General features: G+C 45.1%; 1 protein-coding gene across 1 annotated transcript in view; it reads right to left on the reverse strand.

Moving 5' to 3' along the window:
• The window catches only part of KANSL1 (KAT8 regulatory NSL complex subunit 1), a gene marked incomplete in the record, with an annotated part of 533970 nt that overhangs the window by 29274 nt on the left and 489506 nt on the right, over positions 1 to 15190 (reverse strand).

The raw sequence follows: 15190 nt of genomic DNA on the forward strand, positions 1-15190 counted from the left end.
AGTTGCAAGAGGATCACCCAAAGCAGAGCTGCTATATAGCTCCTCCCCTCCACGTCATATCCAGTCATTCGACCGAAACAAGACAAGAAAGGAGAAACCATAGGGAACAGTGGTGACTGGAGTTCTAATTAAAATTTAGATCTGCCTTAAAAAAGACAGGGCGGGCCGTGGACTGAATACACTACAAGAGAAATAAATTTATCAGGTAAGCATAAATTATGTTTTCTCTTGTTAAGTGTATTCAGTCCACGGATCATCCATTACTTATGGGATACCAATACCAAAGCTAAAGTACACGGATGATGGGAGGGACAAGGCAGGAACTTAAACGGAAGGAACCACTGCCTGTAGAACCTCTCTCCCAAAAACAGCCTCCGAAGAAGCAAAAGTGTCAAATTTGTAAAATTTTGAAAAAGTGTGAAGCGAAGACCAAGTTGCAGCCTTGCAAATCTGTTCAACAGAGGACTCATTCTTAAAGGCCCAGGTGGAAGCCACAGCTCTAGTGGAATGAGCTGTAATTCTTTCAGGGGGCTGCTGTCTAGCAGTCTCATAGGCTAAACATATTATGCTACGAAGCCAAAAAGAGAGAGAGGTTGCCGAAGCTTTTTGACCTCTCCTCTGTCCAGAGTACACGACAAACAGGGAAGAAGTTTGACGAAAATCTTTAGTTGCCTGTAAATAGAACTTCAGGGCACGGACTACATCCAGATTATGCAAAAGTCGTTCCTTCTTTGAAGAAGGATTAGGACATAATGATGGAACAACAATCTCCTGATTGATATTCCTGTTAGAAACTACCTTAGGTAAAAACCCAGGTTTAGTACGCAGAACTACCTTGTCTGAATGGAAAATCAGGTAAGGAGAATCACAATGTAAGGCAGATAACTCAGAGACTCTTCGAGCCGAGGAAATAGCTATCAAAAACAGAACTTTCCAAGATAAAAACTTAATATCAATGGAATTGAAGAACTTTAAGAACCAAGTTTAAGCTCCACGGAGGAGCAACAGTCTTAAACACAGGCTTAATCCTAGCCAAAGCCTGACAAAAGGCCTGGACGTCTGGAACTTCTGCCAGACGTTTGTGTAAAAGAATAGACAGGGCAGAAATCTGTCCCTTTAACGAACTAGCAGATAAGCCCTTTTCTAAAGCCTCTTGTAGAAAAGACAATATCCTAGGAATCCTAACCTTACTCCATGAGTAACTCTTGGAGTCGCACCAATATAAATATTTACGCCATATTTTATGGTAAATTTTTCTGGTAACAGGTTTCCGAGCCTGTATTAAGGTATCAATAACCGACTCCGAGAAGCCACGCTTTGATAGGATCAAGCGTTCAATCTCCATGCAGTCAGCCTCAGAGAAATTAGATTTGGATGATGGAAAGGACCCTGAATGAGAAGGTCCTGTCTCAGAGGCAGAGACCATGGTGGACAGGACGACATGTCCACTAGGTCTGCATACCAGGTCCTGCATGGCCACGCAGGTGCTATCAGAATCACCGATGCTCTCTCTTGTCTGATCTTGGCAATCAGTCGAGGTAGCAGCGGAAATGGTGGAAACACATAAGCCATGTTGAAAACCCAAGGGGCAGCCAGAGCATCTATCAGCGCCGCTCCCGGGTCCCTGGACCTGGATTCGTAACAAGGAAGCTTGGCGTTCTGGCGAGACGCCATGAGATCCAGTTCTGGTTTGCCCCAACGATGAATCAGTTGAGCGAAGACCTCCGGATGAAGTTCCCACTCCCCCGGATGAAAAGTCTGGCGACTTAGAAAGTCCGCCTCCCAGTTCTCCACGCCTGGGATGTAGATCGCTGACAGGTGGCAAGAGTGAGACCCAGCGAATTATCTTTGAGACTTCTAACATCGCTAAGGAACAACTGGTTCCTCCTTGATGGTTGATGTAAGCCACAGTCGTGATGTTCTCCGACTGAAATCTGATGAACCTCAGTGTTGCTAACTGAGGCCAAGCTAGAAGAGCATTGAATATTGCTCTCAACTCCAGAATATTTATTGGGAGGAGTTTCTCCTCCTGAGTCCATAATCCCTGAGCCTTCAGGGAGTTCCAGACTGCGCCCCAACCTAGAAGGCTGGCATCTGTTACAATCGTCCAATCTGGCCTGCGAAAGGTCATCCCCTTGGACAGGTGGACCCGAGAAAGCCACCAGAGAAGAGAATCTCTGGTCTCTTGATCCAGATTTAGTAGAGGGGACAAATCTGAGTAATCCCCATTCCACTGACTTAGCATGCATAATTGCAGTGGTCTGAGATGCAGGCGAGCAAATGGTACTATGTCCATTGCCGCTACCATTAAGCCGATTACTTCCATGCACTGAGTTACTGACGGGCGTGGAATGGAATGAAGGACACGGCAAGCATTCAGAAGCTTTGATAACCTGGACTCCATCAGGTAAATCTTCATCTCTATAGAATCTATAAGAGTCCCCAGGAAGGGAACTCTTGTGAGTGGTAATAGAGAACTCTTTTCCACGTTCACCTTCCACCCATGCAACCTCAGAAATGCCAGAACTATCTCTGTATGAGACTTGGCAATTTGAAAACTTGACGATTGTATCAGAATGTCGTCTAGGTACGGAGCCACCGCTATGCCTCGCGGTCTTAGCACCGCCAGAAGTGAGCCCAGAACCTTTGTAAAAATTCTCGGGGCCGTAGCTAACCCGAAGGGAAGAGATACAAACTGGTAATGCCTGTCTAGAAAGGCAAATCTTAGGTACCGATAATGATCTTTGTGAATCGGTATGTGAAGGTAGGCATCCTTTAAGTCCACTGTGGTCATGTATTGACCCTCTTGGATCATGGGTAGGATGGTTCGAATAGTTTCCATTTTGAATGATGGAACTCTTAGGAATTTGTTTAGGATTTTTAGGTCCAAGATTGGTCTGAAGGTTCCCTCTTTCTTGGGAACCACAAACAGATTTGAGTAAAAACCTTGCCCTTGTTCCGTCCGTGGAACTGGGTGGACCACCCCCATTACTAAGAGGTCTTGTACACAGCGTAGAAATGCCTCTTTCTTTATTTGGTTTGCTGACAACCTTGAAAGATGAAATCTCTCCTGTGGAGGAGAAGCTTTGAAGTCCAGAAGATATCCCTGAGATATGATCTCTAACGCCCAGGGATCCTGGACATCTCTTGCCCAAGCCTGGGCGAAGAGAGAAAGTCTTCCCCCCACTAGATCCGTTTCCGGATAGGGGGCCCTCTCTTCATGCTGTCTTAGGGGCAGAAGTAGGTTTTCTGGCCTGCTTGCCCTTGTTCCAGGACTGGTTAGCTTTCCAGCCCTGTCTGAAACGAGCAACAGTTCCTTCCTGTTTTGGAGCGGAGGAAGTTGATGCTGCTCCTGCCTTGAAGTTACGAAAGGCACGAAAATTAGACTGCTTGGCCTTTGATTTGGCCTTGTCCTGAGGAAGAGTATGACCCTTGCCTCCAGTAATGTCAGCAATAATTTCTTTCAAGCCGGGCCCGAATAAGGTCTGCCCTTTGAAAGGAATATTAAGCAATTTAGATTTAGAAGTCACGTCAGCTGACCAGGATTTAAGCCATAGCGCTCTACGCGCCTGGATGGCGAATCCGGAGTTCTTAGCCGTTAGTTTGGTTAAATGTACAACGGCATCAGAAACAAATGCGTTAGCTAGCTTAAGTGCTTTAAGCATGTCCATAATCTCATCCAATGGAGCTGTGCGAATGGCCTCTTCCAGAGACTCAAACCAGAATGCAGCAGCAGCAGTGACAGGCGCAATGCATGCAAGGGGCTGTAAGATAAAACCTTGTTGAACAAACATTTTCTTAAGGTAACCTTCTAATTTTTTATCCATTGGATCCGAAAAAGCACAACTATCCTCCACCGGGATAGTGGTACGTTTAGCTAAAGTAGAAACTGCTCCCTCCACCTTAGGGACTGTCTGCCATAAGTCTCGTGTGGTGGCGTCTATTGGAAAAATTTTCCTAAATATCAGAGGAGGGGAAAAAGGCACACCGGGTCTATCCCACTCCTTGCTAATAATCTCTGTAAGCCTTTTAGGTATAGGAAAAACGTCAGTACACACCGGCACCGCATAGTATCTATCCAGCCTACATAATTTCTCTGGAATTGCAACCGTGTTACAATCATTCAGAGCCGCTAATACCTCCCCTAACAATACACGGAGGTTCTCAAGCTTAAATTTAAAATTAGAAATCTCTGAATCCGGTCTCCCTGGATCAGATCCGTCACCCACAGAATGAAGCTCTCCGTCCTCATGTTCTGCAAATTGTGATGCAGTATCGGACATGGCTCTCACATCATCGGCACGCTCTGTCCTTAAACCAGAGCTATCACGCTTGCCTCTTAATTCTGGCAATTTAGATAATACCTCTGTCATAACAGCAGCCATGTCTTGCAAAGTGATTTGTAAGGGCCTCTCTGATGTACTTGACGCCACAATATCACGCGCCTCCTGAGCGGGAGGCGAAGGTACTGACACGTGAGGAGAGTTAGTCGGCATAACTTCCCCCTCGTTGTCTGGTGATAATTTCTTTACAGATAAAGACTGACTTTTATTTAAAGTGACATCAATACATTTAGTACATATTTCTATGGGGCTCCACATTGGCCTTCAAACATAGTGAACAAACAGATTCATCTGTGTCAGACATGTTTAAACAGACTAGCAATGAGACTAGCAAGCTTGGAAAATCCTTTCAAATAAGTTTACAAGCAATATAAAAAACGCTACTGCGCCTTTAAGAAGCACAAAAAACTGTCACAGTTGAAATAACAATGAACCAAATCAGTTATAGCAACCAAATTTTCACATTAAATGTATTAAGTTAGCAAAGTATTGCACCCACTAGCAAATGGATGATTAATCCCTTAATACCCAAAACGGATAATCAATTTAACAATTAACGTTTTTATCACAGTCAAGCACACTGTCACAGATCTGCTGTGACTGATTACCTCCCTCAAAATGAATTTTGAAGACCCCTGAGCTCTCTAGAGACGTCCTGGATCAAGGAGGAAGAAGCAGGAAGACTGTGACTGAATTTTTACTGCGCAAAAAAGCGCTAAAATAGGCCCCTCCCACTCATATTACAACAGTGGGAAAACTCAGTTAACCTTTTCTATGCAGAAATATACGTCAGCCATGTGGAAAAAATCAGGCCCCAAAAGATTTATCACCAAAGTACCTCACAAAAACGAATAACATGCCAGTAAACGTTTTAAACATACATTTTAAAAGATATGTAGTGTTATCAATAAGCCTGCTACCAGTCGCTTCTACTGCAGTTAAGGCTCATATATTACTTCAGTATTAACAGCATTTTCTTAGTCAAATTCCATTCCTTCGAAAATTACTTACTGCACATACATTCATCAGCCTGATACCAGTCACTACTACTGCATTTAAGGCTGTACTTACATTACATCGGTATCAGCAGTATTTTCTTAGTCAATTCCATTCCTTAGAAAAATATTTTACTGCACATACCTCATCTGCAGGGAACCCCGCATGCTATTCCCTTTCTGAAGTTACCCCACTCCTCAGAATGTGCGAGAACAGCCAGTGGATCTTAGTTACTTCTGCTAAGATCATAGAAAACGCAGGCAGATTCTTCTTCTAAATACTGCCTGAGAGAATAAACAGCACACTCCGGTGCCATTTAAAATAACAAACTTTTGATTGAAGAAATAATTAAGTATAAAAACTGCACACTCCTCTCACACCTTCCTACTATGTTGAGTGTTGCAAGAGAATGACTGGGTATGACGTGGAGGAGCTATATAGCAGCTCTGCTTTGGGTGATCCTCTTGCAACTTCCTGTTGGGAAGGGAATATATCCCATAAGTAATGGATGATCCGTGGACTGAATACAGTTAACAAGAGAAAACAGAATTTATGCTTACCTGATAAATTACTTTCTCCAACGGTGTGTCCGGTCCACGGCGTCATCCATAACTTGTGGGAATATTCTCTTCCCCAACAGGAAATGGCAAAGAGCACAGCAAAAGCTGTCCATATAGTCCCTCCTAGGCTCCGCCCACCCCAGTCATTCGACCGACGGACAGGAGAAAAAAACAGGAGAAACTATAGGGTGCCGTGGTGACTGTAGTTAAAGAAAGATTCATCAAACCTGATTAAAAAACCAGGGCGGGCCGTGGACCGGACACACCGTTGGAGAAAGTAATTTATCAGGTAAGCATAAATTCTGTTTTCTCCAACATTGGTGTGTCCGGTCCACGGCGTCATCCATAACTTGTGGGAACCAATACCAAAGCTTTAGGACACGGATGAAGGGAGGGAGCCAATCAGGTTACCTAAACGGAAGGCACCATGGCTTGCAAAACCTTTCTCCCAAAAATAGCCTCCGAAGATGCAAAAGTATCAAATTTGTAGAATTTGGCAAAAGTGTGCAGGGAAGACCAAGTCGCTGCCTTACATATCTGATCAACAGAAGCCTCGTTCTTGAAGGCCCATGTGGAAGCCACAGCCCTAGTAGAGTGAGCTGTAATGCGCTCAGGAGGCTGCCGTCCGGCAGTCTCGTAAGCCAATCGGATGATGCTTTTCAGCCAAAAGGAAAGAAAGGTATCAGTAGCTTTTTGACCTCTCCTCTTGCCAGAATAAACGACAGAGAAGACGTTTGTCTGAAATCCTTTGTTGCTTCTAAATAGAACTTTAAAGCACGAACTACATCTAAATTGTGTAACAAACGTTCCTTCTTTGAAACTGGATTCGGACACAAAGAAGGTACAACTATTTCCTGGTTAATATTCTTGTTGGAAACAACCTTTGGAAGGAAACCAGGTTTAGTACGCAAAACAACCTTATCTGAATGGAACACTAGATAGGGCGGATTACACTACAAAGCAGATAACTCAGAAACTCTTCTAGCAGAAGAAATAGCAACCAAAAACAGAACTTTCCAAGATAACATCTTGATATCTATGGAATGTAGAGGTTCAAACGGAACCCCTTGAAGAACTGAAAGAACTAAATTCAGACTCCAGGGAGGAGTCAAAGGTCTGTAAACAGGCTTGATCCTGACCAAAGCCTGAACAAAAGCTTGAACATCAGGCACAGCTGCCAGTCGTTTGTGTAATAAGACAGATAAAGCAGAAATCTGTCCCTTTAGAGAACTCACTGATAATCCCTTATCCAAACCTTCTTGGAGAAAGGAAAGTATCCTAGGAATTTTGATCTTACTCCATGAGAATCCCTTGGATTCACACCAACAGATATATCTTTTCCATATTTTATGGTAAATCTTTCTAGTTACAGGTTTTCTGGCTTGTATCAGAGTATCTATTACAGAATCCGAAAACCCACGCTTAGATAAAATCAATTTCCAAGCCGTTAGTTGAAGGGAAACTAGATTTGGATGTTCGAATGGACCTTGTACTAGAAGATCCTGTCTCAAAGGTAGCTTCCATGGTGGAGCCGATGACATATTCACCAGGTCTGCATACCAAGTCCTGCGTGGCCACGCAGGAGCTATCAAGATCACCGAGGCCCTCTCCTGCTTGATCCTGGCTACCAGCCTGGGAATGAGAGGAAACGGTGGAAACACATAAGCTAGTTTGAAGATCCAAGGCGCTACTAATGCATCCACTAGAGTCGCCTTGGGATCCCTGGATCTGGACCCGTAGCAAGGAACCTTGAAGTTCTGACGTGACGCCATCAGATCCATGTCTGGAATGCCCCATAATTGAGTCAACTGGGCAAAAATCTCCGGGTGGAGTTCCCACTCCCCCGGATGGAATGTCTGACGACTCAGATAATCCGCCTCCCAGTTTTCCACTCCTGGGATGTGGATCGCAGATAGGTGGCAGGAATGATCCTCCGCCCATTTTATGATTTTGGTCACTTCTCTCATCGCCAGGGAACTCCTCGTTCCCCCTGATGGTTGATGTAAGCAACAGTCGTCATGTTGTCTGATTGGAATCTTATGAATCTGGCCTTTGCTAGTTGAGGCCAAGCCCTGAGAGTATTGAATATCGCTCTCAGTTCCAGAATGTTTATCGGGAGAAGAGACTCTTCCCGAGACCATAGCCCCTGAGCTTTCAGGGAGTCCCAGACCGCGCTCCAGCCCACTAGACTGGCGTTGGTCGTGACGATGACCCACTCTGGTCTGCGGAAACTCATTCCCTGGGACAGGTGGTCCTGGGTTAGCCACCAACGGAGTGAGTCTCTGGTCTTCTGATCTACTTGAATCACTGGAGACAAGTCTGTATAGTCCCCATTCCACTGTTTCAGCATGCACAGTTGTAATGGTCTTAGATGAATTCGCGCAAAAGGAACTATGTCCATTGCTGCAACCATCAACCCTACTACTTCCATGCACTGAGCTATGGAAGGACGTGGAACAGAGTGAAGAACTTGACAAGCGTTTAGAAGTTTTGACTTTCTGACATCTGTCAGGAAAATCTTCATTTCTAAAGAATCTATTATTGTCCCCAAGAAAGGAACTCTTGTCGACGGAGACAGGGAACTTTTTTCTATGTTCACTTTCCATCCGTGAGATCTGAGAAAGGCCAGAACGATGTCTGTGTGAGCCTTTGCCTTTGAAAGAGACGACGCTTGTATCAGAATGTCGTCCAAGTAAGGTGCCACTGCAATACCCCTTGGTCTTAGAACCGCTAGAAGGGACCCGAGTACCTTTGTGAAAATCCTTGGAGCAGTGGCTAGCCTGAATGGGAGAGCCACAAACTGGTAATGTTTGTCCAGAAAGGCAAACCTTAGGAACTCATGATGATCTTTGTGGATAGGAATATGTAGATACGCATCCTTTAGATTCACGGTAGTCATAAATTGACCCTCCTGGATTGTAGGTAAAATCGTTCGAATAGTTTCCATTTTGAACGATGGCACTCAGAATTTTGTTTAGGATCTTTAAATCCAGGATTGGTCTGAAAGTTCCCTCTTTTTTGGGAACTACAGATTCGAGTAAAACCCCATTCCTTGTTCCATGGTTGGAACTGGGTGTATCACTCCCATTTTTAACAGGTCTTCTACACCCCAGTTTCTCAACAGCCGGGCCGTGGCCCAGTACCGGGCCGTGATAGCCCTGCTGGTGGGCCCTGACCTGTCATGCCCCCACTGCACACTCTTACCCCGCTGCACACCAGGGGCAGACTGAGACCAATCAAGGCCCCAGGAAAACTGTCTCACACTGACCCAAATGTATTCAAATGTATGCAAATGAACATGGTAGCCTCCCTGCCCTAACCCCAACAGGCACATCAACCTCCAGAGCCAAGACCCCCAACAATAAGGGCCAGAGAAAAAGCCCCCAACCTCCAGGGCCAGACCTCACACTCCATGGCCCTCACAGCGACAGACCCCCAGCAGGACCCCCCACACTCCAGGGCCCCCACTAAACCCACTTAACTGCTTAGTTACTGATATGGCAACTGAAAACTCCAGCTTAAGAAATGCACCAGGAGCCATGGAGATGCCATTTGTGGGGCCCCCTACTTGTTAGTCCCTTGGCCCAGGTTCTATTTGCCTGGCTGATCAGCCCGCCCCTGCTGCATTATATATATATATATATATATATATATATATATATATATACCGGGCCCTGGACATGTCCAGCTAAAATTTACCGGGCCTTGAGGTCACTTTGGTTGAGAACCACTGTTCTACACAATGTAAGAATGCCTGTCTCTTTATTTGGTTTGAAGATAAGTGAGACATGTGGAACCTTCCCCTTGGGGGTAGTTCCTTGAATTCCAGAAGATAACCCTGAGAAACTATTTCTAGTGCCCAGGGATCCTGAACATCTCTTGCCCAAGCCTGAGCGAAGAGAGAGAGTCTGCCCCCTACTAGGACCGGTCCCGGATCGGGGGCTACTCCTTCATGCTGCTTTGTTAGCAGCAGCAGGCTTCTTGGCCTGCTTACCCTTGTTCCAGCCTTGCATCGATTTCCAAGCTGGTTTGGTTTGCGAAGCATTACCCTCTTGTCTAGAGGCTGCAGAGTTGGAGGCCGGTCCGTTCTTGAAATTGCGAAAGGAACGAAAAACATAATTTATGCTTACCTGATAAATTCCTTTCTTCTGTTGTGTGATCAGTCCACGGGTCATCATTACTTCTGGGAATACAACTCCTCCCCAACAGGAAATGCAAGAGGATTCACCCAGCAGAGCTGCACATAGCTCCTCCCCTCTACGTCAGTCCCAGTCATTCGACCAAGAATCAACGAGAAAGGAGTAACCAAGAGTGAAGTGGTGACTGGAGTATAATTTAAAAGATATTTACCTGCCTTAAAACAGGGCGGGCCGTGGACTGATCACACAACAGAAGAAAGGAATTTATCAGGTAAGCATAAATTATGTTTTCTTCTGTTATGTGTGATCAGTCCACGGGTCATCATTACTTCTGGGATACCAATACCAAAGCAAAAGTACACGGATGACGGGAGGGATAGGCAGGCTCATTATACAGAAGGAACCACTGCCTGAAGAACCTTTCTCCCAAAAATAGCCTCCGAAGAAGCAAAAGTGTCAAATTTGTAAAATTTGGAAAAAGTATGAAGCGAAGACCAAGTTGCAGCCTTGCAAATCTGTTCAACAGAGGCCTCATTCTTAAAGGCCCAAGTGGAAGCCACAGCTCTAGTGGAGTGAGCTGTAATTCTTTCAGGAGGCTGCTGTCCAGCAGTCTCATAGGCTAAACGTATTATGCTACGAAGCCAAAAAGAGAGAGAGGTAGCAGAAGCTTTTTGACCTCTCCTCTGTCCAGAATAAACGACAAACAGGGAAGAAGTTTGGCGAAAATCTTTAGTTGCCTGCAAGTAGAACTTGAGGGCACGAACTACATCCAGATTGTGTAGAAGACGTTCCTTCTTTGAAGAAGGATTTGGACACAAGGATGGAACAACAATCTCTTGATTGATATTCCTGTTAGTGACTACCTTAGGTAAGAACCCAGGTTTAGTACGCAGAACTACCTTGTCTGAGTGAAAAATCAGATAAGGAGAATCACAATGTAAGGCTGATAACTCAGACTCTTCGAGCCGAGGCAATAGCCATTAAAAACAGAACTTTCCAAGATAACAATTTTATATCAATGGAATGAAGGGGTTCAAACGGAACACCCTGTAAAACGTTAAGAACTAAGTTTAAACTCCATGGCGGAGCAACAGCTTTAAACACAGGCTTGATCCTAGCTAAAGCCTGACAAAAGGCCTGGACGTCTGGATTTTCTGACAGACGCCTGTGAAACAAGATGGACAGAGCTGAAATCTGTCCCTTTAATGAACTAGCTGATAAACCCTTTTCTAAACCTTCTTGTAGAAAGGCCAATATCCTAGGGATCCTAACCTTACTCCAGGAGTAACCCTTGGATTCGCACCAGTATAGGTATTTACGCCATATTTTATGGTAAATCCTTCTGGTAACAGGCTTCCTAGCCTGTATCAGGGTATCAATAACCGACTCAGAAAAACCACGTTTTGATAAAATCAAGCGTTCAATTTCCAAGCAGTCAGCTTCAGAAAAGTTAGATTTTGATGTTTGAATGGACCCTGTATCAGAAGGTCCTGTCTTAGAGGTAGAGACCAAGGCGGACAGGATGACATGTCCACTAGATCCGCATACCAAGTCCTGCGTGGCCATGCAGGCGCTATTAGAATCACTGATGCTCTCTCCTGTTTGATTTTGGCAATCAATCGAGGAAGCAGCGGGAAGGGTGGAAACACATAAGCCATCCCGAAGTTCCAAGGTGCTGTCAAAGCATCTATCAGAACCGCTCCCGGATCCCTGGATCTGGACCCGTAGTGAGGAAGTTTGGCGTTCTGGCGAGACGCCATGAGATCTATCTCTGGTTTGCCCCAACGTCGAAGTATTTGGGCAAAGACCTCCGGATGAAGTTCCCACTCCCCCGGATGAAAAGTCTGGCGACTCAAGAAATCCGCCTCCCAGTTCTCCACTCCCGGGATGTGGATTGCTGACAGGTGGCAAGAGTGAGACTCTGCCCAGCGAATTATCTTTGATACTTCCATCATTGCTAGGGAGCTTCTTGTCCCTCCCTGATGGTTGATGTAAGCTACAGTCGTGATGTTGTCCGACTGAAACCTGATGAACCCCCGAGTTGTTAATTGGGGCCAAGCCAGAAGGGCATTGAGAACTGCTCTCAATTCCAGAATGTTTATTGGAAGGAGACTCTCCTCCTGATTCCATAGTCCCTGAGCCTTCAGAGAATTCCAGACAGCGCCCCAACCTAGTAGGCTGGCGTCTGTTGTTACAATTGTCCAGTCTGGCCTGCTGAATGGCATCCCCCTGGACAGGTGTGGCCGATAAAGCCACCATAGAAGAGAATTTCTGGTCTCTTGATTCAGATTCAGAGTAGGGGACAAATCTGAGTAATCCCCATTCCACTGACTTAGCATGCACAATTGCAGCGGTCTGAGGTGTAGGCGTGCAAAAGGTACTATGTCCATTGCCGCTACCATTAAGCCGATCACCTCCATGCATTGAGCTACTGACGGGTGTTGAATGGAATGAAGGACACGGCATGCATTTTGAAGCTTTGTTAACCTGTCTTCTGTCAGGTAAATCTTCATTTCTACAGAATCTATAAGAGTCCCCAAGAATGGAACTCTTGTGAGAGGAAAAAGAGAACTCTTCTTTTCGTTCACTTTCCATCCATGCGACCTTAGAAATGCCAGAACTAACTCTGTATGAGACTTGGCAGTTTGAAAGCTTGAAGCTTGTATTAGAATGTCGTCTAGGTACGGAGCTACCGAAATCCCTCGCGGTCTTAGTACCGCCAGAAGGGCACCCAGAACCTTTGTGAAGATTCTTGGAGCCGTAGCCAATCCGAATGGAAGAGCTACAAACTGGTAGTGCCTGTCTAGGAAGGCGAACCGTAGATACCGGTGATGATCTTTGTGAATCGGTATGTGAAGGTAAGCATCTTTTAAATCCACTGTGGTCATGTACTGACCCTTTTGGATCATGGGTAAGATTGTCCGAATAGTTTCCATTTTGAACGATGGAACTCTTAGGAATTTGTTTAGAATCTTTAAATCTAAGATTGGCCTGAAAGTTCCCTCTTTTTTGGGAACCACAAACAGGTTTGAGTAGAACCCTTGTCCTTGTTCCGACCGCGGAACCGGATGGATCACTCCCATTAATAACAGATCTTGTACACAGCGTAGAAACGCTTCTTTCTTTATCTGGTTTGTTGACAACCTTGACAGATGAAATCTCCCTCTTGGGGGAGATAATTTGAAGTCTAGAAGGTATCCCTGAGATATGATCTCTAGCGCCCAGGGATCCTGAACATCTCTTGCCCAGGCCTGGGCGAAGAGAGAAAGTCTGCCCCCCACTAGATCCGATCCCGGATCGGGGGCTCTCGGTTCATGCTGTCTTTGGGGCAGCAGCAGGTTTCCTGGCCTGCTTGCCCTTGTTCCAGGACTGGTTAGGCTTCCAGCCTTGCCTGTAACGAGCAACAGCTCCCTCCTGTTTTGGTGCAGTGGAGGTTGATGCTGCTCCTGTTTTGAAATTCCGAAAGGGACGAAAATTAGACTGTCTAGCCTTAGCTTTGGCTTTGTCTTGAGGTAGGGCGTGGCCCTTACCTCCTGTAATGTCAGCGATAATTTCTTTCAAACCGGGCCCAAATAAAGACTGCCCCTTGAAAGGTATATTAAGTAATTTGGACTTAGAAGTAACATCAGCTGACCAGGATTTTAGCCACAGCGCCCTACGTGCCTGGATGGCGAATCCTGAGTTCTTAGCCGTAAGTTTGGTTAAATGTACTACGGCCTCCGAAATGAATGAATTAGCTAGTTTAAGGACTCTACGCCTGTCCGTAATGTCGTCTAGCGTAGATGAACTAAGGTTCTCTTCCAGAGACTCAATCCAAAATGCTGCCGCAGCCGTAATCGGCGCGATACATGCAAGGGGTTGCAATATAAAACCTTGTTGAACAAACATTTTCTTAAGGTAACCCTCTAATTTTTTATCCATTGGATCTGAAAAAGCACAGCTATCCTCCACCGGGATAGTGGTACGCTTAGCTAAAGTAGAAACTGCTCCCTCCACCTTAGGGACCGTTTGCCATAAGTCCCGAGTGGTGGCGTCTATTGGAAACATCTTTCTAAATATTGGAGGGGGTGAGAACGGCACACCGGGTCTATCCCACTCCTTAGTAACAATTTCAGTTAGTCTCTTAGGTATAGGAAAAACGTCAGTACTCGCCGGTACCGCAAAGTATTTATCCAACCTACACAGTTTCTCTGGTATTGCAACGGTGTTACAATCATTGAGAGCTGCTAAAACCTCCCCTAGTAATACACGGAGGTTCTCCAATTTAAATTTAAAATTTGAAATATCTGAATCCAATCTGTTTGGATCAGAACCGTCACCCACAGAATGAAGCTCTCCGTCCTCATGCTCTGCAAGCTGTGACGCAGTATCAGACATGGCCCTAGTATTGTCAGCGCACTCTGTTCTCACCCCAGAGTGATCACGCTTGCCTCTTAGTTCTGGTAATTTAGACAAAACTTCAGTCATAACAGTAGCCATATCTTGTAATGTTATCTGTAATGGCCGCCCAGATGTACAAGGCGCCATAATATCACGCACCTCCCGGGCGGGAGATGCAGGTACTGCCGCGTGAGGCGAGTTAGTCGGCATAACTCTCCCCTCGCTGTTTGGTGAAATTTGTTCAAATTGTACAGATTGACTTTTATTTAAAGTAGCATCAATACAGTTAGTACATAAATTTCTATTGGGCTCCACCTTGGCATTGGAACAAATGACACAGATATCTTCCTCTGAGTCAGACATGTTTAACACACTAGCAATAAACTTGCAACTTGGTTATAATCTTTTTTAGCAAAAACGTACTGTGCCTCAAAGAGGTACTAAACGATTAAATGACAGTTGAAATAATGAACTGAAAAACAGTTATAGCATCAAACTTTAAAACAACACAACTTTTAGCAAAGGTTTGTTCCCATAGTAAAATAACAATAATTAAATTTGACATAAAAATTACAGAGCAACGTTTTTATTCACAGTCAATATAAAATTCTCACAGCTCTGCTGAGAGAATCTACCTCCCTCTAAAGAAGTTTGAAGACCCCTGAGATCTGTCGGAGATGAACCGGATCATGCAGGAAATATAAGAGTAACTGACTGGAAATTTTTGATGCGTAGCAAAGAGCGCCAAAAACGGCCCCTCCCTCACACACAG

Source organism: Bombina bombina, chromosome 5 (genome assembly GCF_027579735.1).
Source record: "Bombina bombina isolate aBomBom1 chromosome 5, aBomBom1.pri, whole genome shotgun sequence".
Lineage (NCBI taxonomy): Eukaryota > Metazoa > Chordata > Amphibia > Anura > Bombinatoridae > Bombina > Bombina bombina.